This window comes from Natator depressus, chromosome 17, assembly GCF_965152275.1.
Source record: "Natator depressus isolate rNatDep1 chromosome 17, rNatDep2.hap1, whole genome shotgun sequence".
NCBI classification, from domain to species: Eukaryota; Metazoa; Chordata; order Testudines; family Cheloniidae; genus Natator; species Natator depressus.
The window spans coordinates 15,526,341-15,539,248 of record NC_134250.1 but is presented as its reverse complement, the minus strand read 5'-3'; the positions used below and the strand labels follow the sequence as shown (position 1 = coordinate 15,539,248).

The 12,908-nt window shown below is 38.8% G+C and overlaps 3 long non-coding RNA genes across 3 annotated transcripts in view; 1 reads left to right on the top strand and 2 right to left on the bottom strand.

Moving 5' to 3' along the window:
• The window catches only part of LOC142000424 (uncharacterized), a 48,673-nt gene extending 37,929 nt beyond the window's left edge, over nt 1-10,744 (bottom strand). The window contains exon 1 of the long non-coding RNA XR_012642242.1: nt 10,038-10,744. This is a non-coding gene — a long non-coding RNA (uncharacterized LOC142000424). The remainder of the gene's footprint in view (nt 1-10,037) is intronic.
• The window catches only part of LOC142000427 (uncharacterized), a 238,662-nt gene that overhangs the window by 144,413 nt on the left and 81,341 nt on the right, over nt 1-12,908 (bottom strand). The gene's annotated exons all lie outside the window — the stretch shown is intronic.
• Nucleotides 3,146-12,908, top strand: part of LOC142000425 (uncharacterized) — a 34,096-nt gene continuing 24,333 nt past the window's right edge. Inside the window, exons 1-2 of the long non-coding RNA XR_012642243.1 lie at nt 3,146-4,110; nt 5,200-5,340. This is a non-coding gene — a long non-coding RNA (uncharacterized LOC142000425). The remainder of the gene's footprint in view (nt 4,111-5,199; nt 5,341-12,908) is intronic.

The following is a 12,908-nucleotide window of genomic DNA, read 5'->3' as shown; positions in this document are numbered from 1 at the left end:
ATGGGAAAACTATTCCAGAATAGCTAAATTATAGTGGAATAGGTCCGCCAGTCAATTTCCCCAGTGTACACAAGGCCCTGAAAGGATTGTGGGGGCAATATTTATGTTGTTTATTCCTTCCCCACTGGGACACGTGAAACTGCATTCAACTAATGTGTTGTCAGAGCTCTGGTACAAGGAAGATCACCCTGCACAGTAAGCTTGTCTTCTTGTTGACAAATTCAGAGTAATTCTTCTGGTTGGTTTGCTGAAGTCTCATAAGTATATGTGTCAGGCACACCAGGCCTACCCCTCGTACACACTGGGACATGCACATCCGATTTATAGCCAATAGTTTCAGTGCAGTAGTCTTCAGTTGCATTTATGCTGTTGACCACTACAAAGGTGGGGTTCTGGAGCTGCTTTTTGCTGAAATACTATGTACATAAAACTGTTCAGAAAGCAACACCTGGGTGTTTTATCAGGACATCCTGTCACTCCATTTAGATTGTTACTACCTACCTTTTCTCTCACAAAGACTCCATTGAAACAAGATAGGACTCACTGAATGCCTGGGCTAACAGAGGAAGAAGTGAATCACTGTCAGGTGTTTTGAGGGTATCACTGTCATGACTGAGGAAGAAATTCATTTTGATCGTTAGTGAGGAGAGGAGTTCTACTCTTCACCTGTCTCTGTGCTGAAGCAAAAACACTTTGAGCTCTTAAAAAGGTGAAAACTGCCAGGGCCAGATTCTCAGCTGGTCTAAATCTGTCTTGTAACATTGAAATCAATAGAGCTACATCAGCTTTCACCATCTGAGGATCTGGCCATATCTATGCTCTTTCAGCAAATGCTGGGATTTTCAAAGGAGCCTAAGGGAGTTAAATACCTAAATTCCACTGAAATTCACACACCTTTGACATAAGTGTCAAGGACATAATTTGGCACCCATTGAATTTAATAGGGGTGTGTGTGTGTGTGTAAACACACACACACACACCCCTATTAAATTCAATGGGAGCCAAATATATATTAAATACACATTGAATATTGTATATTGAATATATATATATATATATATAGAGAGAGAGAGAGAGAGAGAGAGAAATATTCGATATATTTTCCTTTCGTTTTTACATTCTGTACAGCTGGTTTCTGGTAGAAAAAAGAAGAAATTTCCCCCACCCCCACGTGTTTCATTTTAATTATTTGTTGTACAATTTCTTCCCCAGGATGGAGGTAACTCCTGTTTCCATACTAAGAATAAAGAATGGCTGTGAGGCTAAGATCAAGACAGCTGTGGTTGATATGATAAATCAAAATGGTTGGCTAGTCATTTATAATCAGACTCCAGCATGCAGGTGGCCCTCTGAAATCTTTATTGGAATACTCAGTGTTCATAGAGGAGAAAGATATGCAAGAACTTATGTATAAATTACACATACAATATACATTATTTGTGCATGAATATACAGCACTTCCACTCAGCTGCAGAACTGTCAGTTCCAGTACTAGTCAGTCATCTCCTTTTCTTGGACTATAATATAATTTTGTCTCCCTTAACTTTGAGTTTAACATAAAAAAATATCATAATGTTATTATATAGAGCAATGTTACACCTTATGTGGCTCTGGTCATTCCCATCTCAAAAAGGATATCACAGAATTAAAGGGCATTGACTACAATGCTAGAAGGTCAAACTCTTAACCTCTGCCTATGCTATGACTCATTCTGCTGGATTCCACTTACTCTAAGAATTAGCAGGTGAGTGGTTGAAGCAAACATGCAAAAATTGCTTAAAATGGCAAAGTGCCACAAAGGATGCATTCCATGTAAAGGCATTCCTGCCAATAAATAAGGAGCATGTAGGGCTAAATTAGTCCAAGCAAAACACAGGAGGCTCTCCTGTTAACTTCACTGAGAGTTGCCCAGATTTACCTAAATTAGAGCTGAATTACGTCCCAAGAGTATGTTTAAGTTCTAAACTGCTGAAAGAACATCTGAAAAAAAAATACACCCATGTTTTTTAGACCTCTGTAATTCAGCAACAGCTGAGTGGATGTAAACTATATTTTTGATAAATAGATGAGCACAAATTGTATCTCCGTATTGATAACTTGGATGTCAAGTTTCAACCTGATCTTATTTGGAGCTGCAGACTTATTAAACCCTGAAAAGTGGGCTTTATAATGGAAATAGTAACTCACCGAACCTTAATTACAGCTGCAGCACTGGCATATCTTTTAACACACTCTAAGCATATAAGATGCTAGAAGAATTCAGTATGAGAGAGCTTGAGCTGATGGACCTATTCATTGTGAATAATATCAACAGTGAATTTAGACCTTCTTTATGTTAATATTGCTTGACCAAGCCTTAACAAGGGCCCAATCCTACCCTCATTGAATTCCATCTGAGTTTCACATTTGATTTCAATGGGGCAGCATGCGAGCCCCATAAGAATAAAACAGAAACCATTATTAATTTTTGTCATGCTGAATATTTTGGAGAGAGTTTCAACAGGACAATGCAAACATTTTCTGGTGTTTTATCCTGGCAGCATGGGAGAATTTGAAGAGATTATCTGCTTTTTGTTTTGTCTTTGTTTTTTAAAGCTTCATTGGAAACTACTGCATTCTAGGTATGAGATTTATTACTTTGCATTCCCTACTGGCTTGCAAACTGTACCTGGAATGTATCATGAAAAGCTTAATAGAATTATAATGATTTACTTTTCAGTAGGATTAACATTTGGTGGCTGCAATGAAAATCATCTATAAGCGAAATATTTTCTTATTGTGTTTTCCTTCAAAGGAATACAGTGTTAAAAATTGATCAAAATCCAGTGTCTCACAGAAAGTCTGTGTACTACTCCATGCCTTCTATAGATCATTTAATTTTTCTCCTTTTAAAAATACATAGTTATTTATTACATTTCCATTGTCTCTCTCTTGGAATGATTTCAGATTTCCATTTAGTAACTACTGATTGAAAAATAGGTACCTCCTAATTTCAAGCCAGTTAAATATTTTCTTGTCTAGAAGTTGATACTTTTAATATCCATGCCATTAATACAATTGTGTGAGCCATAAATTACTTTGGACCAGCCTCTGAGGTCCCATTGTAATCAACAGGGACAATCCTGCTAGGACTACACCTGGGAAGGACTCCTGATGGCATGATAGGCTAATGCCCAAAATGCCAATTATGGCCTGATGTCAGGCTGATTCATTGCTCTCGGGGATCTTAGAGGGACCCTGACTGGCCAAATGTGCGCTGGATTGATTCCCTCCACTTAATGGTAAGTCATAAGCAAAGACTGAGTCTATTCAGTCTCTTCTTCTCTTCTCAATACACCCCCTCCCATGGCCCTGCAATGGCAGAGTTCTTGGTTTAGGTACAGTAATGTGCTGTTTGTTTACAGGATTTGTTCTTTATTAACTGATAGGATTGTTTTCTCTTCTGCTTCAAGAAGCTTGAAATATGGATGGGTAAGTTGTTTCCTGTATTCTGTTCACTGGAGTTAAATACTCTTTTGTTATAACCTGACATCTCTCTCATAATCACACATTTCATACAATGTTTCATAAAGATTCTACTGAGTGAATTAAACTAGTGAGACCATCCAACTGTTGACAATGGTGCACTGTGGGTTAAATTTGGATTTTGAAGACACTGGATGATACACTGCATGATCAATTTTTGCCTATAACAACAATAATTTTTATGATTGGAATGTATTGTTAACTTGAATCATCATAGTTTGCTTCTTTAGGCCCTGATTCAGCAAAGCACTTAAGCACACAGTTAGGTCCCATTCAAGTCATTGGAATTCAAATAGGTTCTTAAAAATCAGCAAGTGCTTGATTGCTCTGCTTTGAATCAGAGTATTAATGTATGTTGTGGAATGTCGCTTTCTTTGTAGCTTACATTAATTTTAACTTGCATTTACATACAACACAGAGCACTGAGGACAGCAGGAGTTAACCTGTAGCAAACACAGTTCCTTTGTTGGGATGATGGTGGATGCTCAAAGGACATTTGCAGTCGTTAAACTGGCAAACTGGTTGGCATCTGGTAATGCAAGTTTGAGCTACAGTGTGGAGGTGCATCATCATTAAAATGCTCAGGTAAATGTGCTTCCTGTTGCATGGGAAATTTTTAAAAATACTTGTCCATCTGTCCATCTACCCTTACCCCAATTTAAATCTAAATAGATTTGAGGTGTAGAAATCAGGGCTAGCTCTGAAAACAGAAACCTTAGAAGAGTCTTCAGAACCAAAACTCACTCTGTCAAAGCCCCATATGATTGAAACTAGACTGAAGGGTTTCAAGATTTAGCTTGAAGGGCTCAGTGAACCCTGAACCAATTTCAGCTTCATTTACACAAACCATTTGGGGCTTTATTTCAATCTACTCCTCGTGTGCCATGCGGTCATTCACTGTGTAACTCATGGAAATAACTGACAAGTTAATGGGGGCTGCATGGATTTTTAATTTATCCTGTAATTTTTTACATAATATTTTATGTACAGGAGGGGTTTTCCAACTTTCATAGCATGGGCCACCTCTTTAATGGAGAGTGTCAATTGGAAGGGAGGCATCTATAAGATAATCTCACAGATCTGCTTCTCCCTACTTCAGTCTTATTGATGAGGCTTGGGTGCTTTTGAAAACATTACCCCAAGTTGTTTTTATAAATACAACTTAGGCTACGCTATTTTTCATGTCAATGGGGCTTATGTTCCTAAGGGCCAGATTTTTAAAGGTTGTTAGGTGCCTAGGATTTTTATATCACTCAGGTACCTAACATGGATGTCGAGGGGAGTTAGGTGTCTACACTCTTTTGAGAATAGGACTAGGTGTCTGTGTCTTCAGAAGCCTAAATATCTGTAATAAACTGTCCCCAACTGCCTGTCACTTTTGAAAATTTTATCCTTAAAGTATTGTAAACAGTCTTTTAATGTAATTTAGCAGATAAAAAGAAGGAAAACACTATGCGATCAGTCAGCTCTCCATCAATCACCAGCAAATATTTCCAAGATCATAACTAGTCTGTGAACCACAGTTTGAGAACCCCCGATGAACAGTGTTTGTGTGTATTATGATTTCACTTTGCGCTGAAATCAGAATAGAATACAATTTGCTAACTGGGTTAAGAGACAGCCTGCTGTCACTTCAATGCCTGTAGTGAAATGCAATTTTGTAATTTCTTATAGCAGACCGATTGGTGAATGGCAACAGACGCCCCCGCATGGTTACATCTTTGTATAATGGCGAATCACAGAGTGATGCACTATATCACAATTTGAGCTCTCCAAGTGAAGATCTGTTAAGAACATTCCTCTGGCTGCCCTTAGGTATTTACTCTTTATTATTATTATTATTAGCAGTATTATGATAGCGTCCATAACTTCAGCAAGGATTGAGTTAATTCAGAGTATTTATTAAGGAAGACTTCCTTATCAGCTCAATTCAGCAAAGTGTAACCCTTGCCTGCTTGGTGCTCTGTCCCTCTTTTGTGGCATCTAGAGACTGATGTGGCTGCTACAGCCTCAGCTAAAAGCCGCGTGGCTTTTAGCACATGAATTAGAGGCACATACACTAAACTTCAGAGGTCCTAAGTTCAGTCTGTTTGACTGGGGTCCATTGGTGTCACAAAAGCGCTTTAAGACATATGATACAAAGCTCAGTGAGGTAAATGGAAAGACTCCCATTGATTTCAGTAGGCTCTGGATCAGGCTTCTAAGACCTGTATGTAAGCACCTCTCTACTCAGCAAGACACTTAAGCACATGTTTAAGTCCCATTGACTGTAATGCAATGCTTAAATGCTTTCCTGAAATGGGTCCTATAACAGTTGAAGCTAGCGTGGCTTTTTAAACTACAGTACTTAGTCATAATTTTATGATGTCCATTCATCTATGTTAGTAGTAAATTTGCAATACTTGAAGAATGTGAAGTATCCTTGAGTATGTATTTAGTCCTGAAGGTATATGTATGTGAACAATTTATTTACAGGCAATATTAAAAAGAAAAGATATTTTTAAAACTAAAAACAACCACAGGCCATGACGGCAAATCTCAGTGGTACCATTCTTGAGAATTGTATGGTTTTAAGAAGTTTTATTACATTAACCCAGGGAAAAAAAAAACCCAAATTTGATAAACTACAGATAAGAAGCACAATACTGAGGTTAAGAGATCTATAAGCAGTCATTCAATTTACACATTGTATGTGTGATGTATTTTCTTTTGTAATCAGATTAGTCCTGTCAAATCATTTGCCAAAAAACAATGACATTCATTGTTCAGTATTCAGAGTAGTGACATTGCACTAAAATTCTGCCATTTAGCTAGCAGTTCTGGAGTATTTCTTTGCTATCTACAAATACCGCAAATGAACACTCATCAATAATTAATTTCATGTCAATACCAAATCTGCTTTTCTCCGTCAGTGCTGGGAACTCACTATTTGGAATTTACTCATGCTTTTTGGAGGATTTTAACAAAGAAAAAAAAACCTGAATATGGCGTTTTGGAAACTGACCACATTCAAATTAACAACTACTTTTTTCATGCAAACTTTTATTTTAAACACACACGCGCACACACACACACACACACACACACCTGAATATAGTTGTCTCATACTAAATCAAAATATTATACAGCAAAATTCTCCTGTCATACTTGCAGGGCTGTGATCAACTTAGATATTCTATTTCCCTGCATGTACAGCATTTGCACTGGTGCCAACGGACAATATAAGTAGGAAGAACAGTTTTGAGAATATAGCCTGAAATTGATAAAGTGGGGGTGCACTTGCTTATGGCTGTCTTGCATGCATCCAGCATCAGCTGAGAACATGCAAGTCAGGTATTCGTATGCATATATACCTTTGCACAACCCTGACTTTTGTACACACATTTAGTGCTGGGCATATGCACTTTGAAAATTTGGGTATTCAAGTGCTGCCATGGAAGATGTGAAAGGAGAAATTTGCCTATAGAAACCATGTACTTTGTTCACAGCCTGGCAGCATTTAGACATTGTAAATTAGTTTGGGAAGGAAAAAAACCCAGTATCTTTGTGTTGCCTCTGAGACTTGGCGTTCCACTTGTGTGAGGAGAGTGTTTTAAACACTGATGCGTCTCCTTCAGATTGATTATCAGCATCTGCAAGAGTAGATATTTTAGGGTATACATACGTGACAAATTCAAGCAACTCTTACTATAGCGGCTAAATGCTTTGCGAATCTGCTTTTTACTAGTTTTGGCTTTCTTCAGTATTGTTTTTCTCATAAACATTAACATTTAGGAAGGTGGCAACGGTATCTGGTGATATACCAAAGCAGTCACCCTTAAACATTTGATGGCCATGATGGTTAAATTTTAATTGTGAAGAGAGGCTAGTAAAACCTCTGGATGACAATATATTTAACAGTAGAGCAAAACTGATCTAGTGAAGTTTTTACTAATGTTGATTTGAAGGGTAATTTTCTTGTCAACTGTATAATTAATGTACCATACAGTACAATAGCCTATTGTTATTCTAGTACTCTGAGATGCATTTCAAACTGAATAGCTGTTTAACAAAACACTTGGCAGATTTATTACCCTTAGGTGATTCCGTCATTCAGCATTTTCACACATTTAGCCTGAAGGAGCAGAATCAGTTTTGGTATCTGTTCTGTGAAATGCAGAGCAGTTTAAATTAAGACAGAAAAAAAATCAGAAGCCTTGTCTGTTAGCAGTGAAACATGAATTACCCTTGCAAGCTCCTTGGCTTTCCCTCCCTTAGTCAAGGCATTGTCTGCCACTTTTAATATATGATGAAGAGGCATTTTGTGGTCTTTTTAAGATATTGTCTTCAGCGTGATGCTTGTCTTTACTTTACTTAACAGAACACTGGGCGCATCAGAAACTACAGTTCAGCGATAACTGCTTATCTAATGGGAATTTTTAAACATGGAGACACCAGGTTGAATTTGCTGTTGCTGTGTGTATAAAAATTCAAGTAGATGTGGTGGAACAAAAAAGGGAGTGACTCTTGGGAATTTAATAGCTCCCATGATGTAGAATCAAAACTTTCTTCCAAAAGAAATTATTTCATTACTGTAAGGGAATGACGGTTTCAAGGGTAGATTTTTTATGCTCAAAGAAATTTGTTAGTCTCTAAGATGCCACAAGTCCTCCTGTTCTTTTTTTGAGAGAAGATGACATAGGACACATCTCTAAGGAAATACATCCTTAAACTGGCATGCTAGAGGATAAAGGAGAAGTGCAGTTTGTGTTTTAGATTAGCAAATCTACATGTGAAAATGTTGGGAAACATTTGGAAGTTATTTCCTTTGTGCAGGAGTGGAAATGGAACATTTTTTCATTCTTTAAAAAAAAAAAAAATTGGAATTCCCCCCCTTCCCAGCCTCAGGCCCTCTTTTTACCACTCAGTGAAAAAAAATTAAGGGTTTTTCTCCTCTCTCTCTCTCTCTCTCTCTCTCACACACACACACCCAGTAAAAGAGTTTCATTTTTCCTTTTAGCATTCTGTAACACTTCTAAAATGAAAAAAATTGGAAAAAAAAGTCTTAAAATCCCCCAGACATCATTCATTCCACTGCATTCAGTGATTACAAGGGAAAAAACCAGCAGCAAACAAACAGGACCCCACACCCACAACCAAAAATTCAAAACATTTTGCAATTTTTGCTTTCTGTAAAAAAAGACTGGAAAATTTCAAACACAACTTTGTGCAAGTTACCAATTGTGAGTAAAAAGACCCATTTGCGTAGGGAAAACGCTTCAGATATGAAAAAATTCAACCAGTTGTAAAGAACTCTTGCAAAAACTACAGCAAGTTGCACACACCAAGACTTTTAACACTCCCCCTGCTGTGTAGTTCTGTGAGGCCAGTTCATCCACCAAATAAATCCTTTCAGTAATCTATAGGCGAAATTTGTGAATGTAAGTCAGACCGGTGTCAGTCAGTCACCCCAGCTCGTGACAATCCATCTCCAGTTATCAGACTAGACAAGAGACATGTAAAGCACAAGAAGTGGGCTTGTATTCTAACCTATCACTGTTGCAAAATTACCTCAGCCTTTGAGACAACAGATATAGTAAACGTCCCATCATGTGGTAATGATTGTCTCTATTCATCACTTCTGTTGGTAGGCACTACGGTGTTAGGCTGGCAGGCTAGGCCAGGGGAACTCTGGAGAGATGTTCAACCCATTCCACAGACAGAAAGGGCATATGCGAGATGCCCTGTTTCAGTGCGTTTGTTTAAATCTTTTCACCACTCTTTTTTTTTAATATACAACAGTGTGTATGAAGGACAGTTTAATGGCACAGCAAGCCAAGATATTTTCATCCCTTTTATGACTATAGATAATGGGTACTTTTCAAAATCGGTGAATGCACAAGCTGTTATCTTATCTTAATTGGTGTCAGAGCTTGGACCTTACCATGCTGGTACCTGTGTTAAAGCTCCCTTTGGAAATAATTGGGATTTCATTAAATAATTGTATACTTCATTCTCGACTGGAGTGTAAGTTTAGCAATTGTATTGTTCCATTAAATTATTCAAATACTTCTAAGTGGTAGGAAGCTAAGAGAATAACCAGCAGTGCTTCTGAAACCTTCCCCTGAAACATCTGGTGCTGACCGCTGTTAGATACACAACGTTGGACTAGAAGGATCAAGGATCCAGTCTGGCAATTCCTATGCAAAACAGGCATTTCTAATCAGGGTGCACTGTACAAAGTGTGTGTGTATACACAAACACACACAAATTTTTATTAGTTGTATTCCAGCAGAGTGACTCCCATTTGTTACCCAGGGTTCTTTCAACCCAAAGCTCCTGGTAACTTTTACTCTCTACGAGGTGGTGTCAGGAAATAAATCCGGGGAGACACAGCCGTCTGATCGATAGATAGCTGGCACAAATGGGACAACACAAGAGTGCTTTCATTTAAAGCTACACTTTACTTAGTCTCAAGCACTTACACATATCCGCAACAGGTTAATAAAACACCCCCAACCCTCGATAATTACCGAAGCTGAGCGTGGCTCTAGAGTGGCACAGTGGCAGCCCGTCTGCTGGTGGGGAACACAAGATGCATCCAGAGGGAGAGTCCAGTCCCGAAGAGTCCCACTACCTCAAACTTTTCCCCCTTTATTTATACAAAGTAATACCATGACACGTCCCTCAAAGAAAACTTGTTAAGCAAGCAGTTTCAACGGTCAAGCAAGAGGTTTTCTTCTGATTATTGATTAACCAGGTGTGTTTTTTTTCCCCAGGGTTTGCAGCCTTGAGACCCTGTCAGACGCAATCCTGACGGCACATTCTGCTCTTCTATGAAATGCATGTATCAGCAATTTCAACACAATTCTTATCAGGAAGGACGTGGGGTCAAGCTGCCCTTTCTGTGGCACCCCAAACCCCCTCCCCTCCTGCCTTGGTCAAGCTGAGGCTGCTGCATGGCCATTTTACGGCCTGCTGACTTGGCTGCTTTTAGCAATAAGCCATAGTGGTGTCAGGTGCTTTACTTGTTTGCTGACATCTCCCCATACACCTTGTGCTGGGTGTTGTACATATACATAGTAAGACAGTTCCTGCGCCACAGAGTTTACAGCCTGAGTAGACCAGGCAGACAAAGGGTGGGAGAGAGGCAGTATTTTACAGAAGATAAACTGAGGGTACAAAGAAGTTAAGTGACTTGTCCATGGTCACACAGAAAAATTTGACACAGCACAGAACTGAGCCCAACTTTTGAGTACTAACCTGGTGCTTAACCAGGAGTCCATCTCCTTCCTCTCCCCCACCCCATGATTTTTTTTTTTTTTTTTTTTTTTACAATTAGCACTGAATGCCATAAATAATTAAAAATTACAACACAATACTAGCTCAGTGCCCTTCTTACCCGAACCTTAACATTTCAGTTTTTATCCCTGCTCCCTCCAAATCATGGGTGTTGTCCATTACGGGACGGGAACATCGGAATTGCCTGACTGAATCAGACCCCGGGGTTCATCTAGTCCAGCATCCTGTCTCTGACAGGGGCCAGTAACATTTGCTCCAGAACATTAGTGCGAGGGTCTCACAATAGGCAAGTGTGGGACAGTCTACCCCACACCTTAGGTCTCATCCTGTGCTGTAATAGTTAGAGATTGTCTTAAGACCCGAAGCACCAGGTTTAATATCGCTTCCAGTATTATCATAAATTATGAAAAATCTGGATTCTCGGGTAGCCATAGAAGTGTCAATCCTTTTTAGAACATACCGATCTAGAGGAGACAACTAAGATATTGGCGCCTTCCTCCTATAAAGCTCTCTCTGTTCCTTTTACCAGAGGGAAATCTGAGCAGGAAAAAAAGTCTAGCGTAGACAAGATCTAAGAGGACTTTAGAGGGAACACAGGCCAGGTCTGCACTAGAAACTTTGGCCAACAGAATGTCACTTAGGGGTGAGCGAACTCTTATTTTGTTATCAGCAAAAGACCTAGTCTCGATGCAATTATAGTGGCAAAAGACAGTCTCTCTGGAATACTGTATTTCTTTTGGGGAACCAGTATAAGCTGTATTGGCAAAAGCACTCTTGCAATGTAAACTGCATGCGCACTAGTATAGCTACACCAGCAAAACTTTTCTAGTGTAAACAAGGCCTTGGCCCCAGGGAGACTTTTATGGGAAATACAACATTAGAATAATGTCCCAGATACCCTGGACCCATGCACTTTTTAGGCCATGTCTACGCTATGCAGCCACTACAGCTGTGCCGCTAAAAGGTGCGCAGGGTCGCCACAGTTTGTTGGCAGGAGAGAGCTCTCCCGCTGACAAAATAACTTCCACCTGCAATGAGCGGCGGCAGCTTTGTCAGCAGGAGAGCGCTCCTGCCAACAAAGCGCTGTTCAGACCAGTGCTTTTCGTTGGCATAGCTTTTGTCTTTCGAGGGTGGTGTTTTTTAAACACCTCTGAATGACAAAAATTTTGTCGTTCACTTGCCAGTGTAGACAAAACCTAATTCTCAAGCAATGTTGGATTTTCTGAACGCCCATCCCTAGAAGCTTAGTTGTAGCCACTCTGTCTCCACAACCTGACCTCCCCCATGTATTGTCCAGCATAAAACAGGAGGGAACTTTTGGCTGGAAGCCTTATCCTAGTAGTTAAAAATCTATATGGTAATTAACAGCAAAACAGGACTCCAGTCTCATGCTCCATTAAGTTTAACGTACAGTACTGCATACTACTCTAGTTGTCCTATCCTGCTGTGTATCTCTGTAGTCCAACAGGGAATCTATGATTGTGATCTCTCTGTATGGTTGCCTTTATATAACACATATATAAAAATCCTTCTGATAGATCTCAAAGCATTCACATAAATATTAACTGAATCATAGGAAGAATTTGAGCTAAATTTTCCAGATAGGTTGTTTCAGGCTTTTCAGATAGTCTAAGAAATGAAATGGTTATAAGAAAAGTATTTTTTAAAGGGTTCTTTGTTGTATTAATTTAAAGTGCTTTCCTAGTTTCTATTCAGATGATAGCTGGGCAAAGTTTTTCGTAAAACTTTTCAGTGAAAAATGCAGATTCAGCAACATCAAAACATTTCACAACTTCACGTTAGTTTCACCATTTGTTTCAGTCAACTAAAAAACAAACCCACCAAAAAAAAAATCAAAGCATTTCTTTTTGACCTTTTTCAAATGAAGTATTTGGATTTTTCTGTTTAAAATGACTGGTATTTATAATCAAAGAAAAGGACATTTTGAAACAATCGCGAACTTTTAAAAACAAAACATTTCAATTTTGTCAAAACAAAATGTTCCACTCAACCTAAAGCAATCTAAAATACAAACTCAGAATTAACAAACTGCAAAATCTATTATTCACAAAGCTAGAGTAGTTTAGATAAGCTTATGTGAG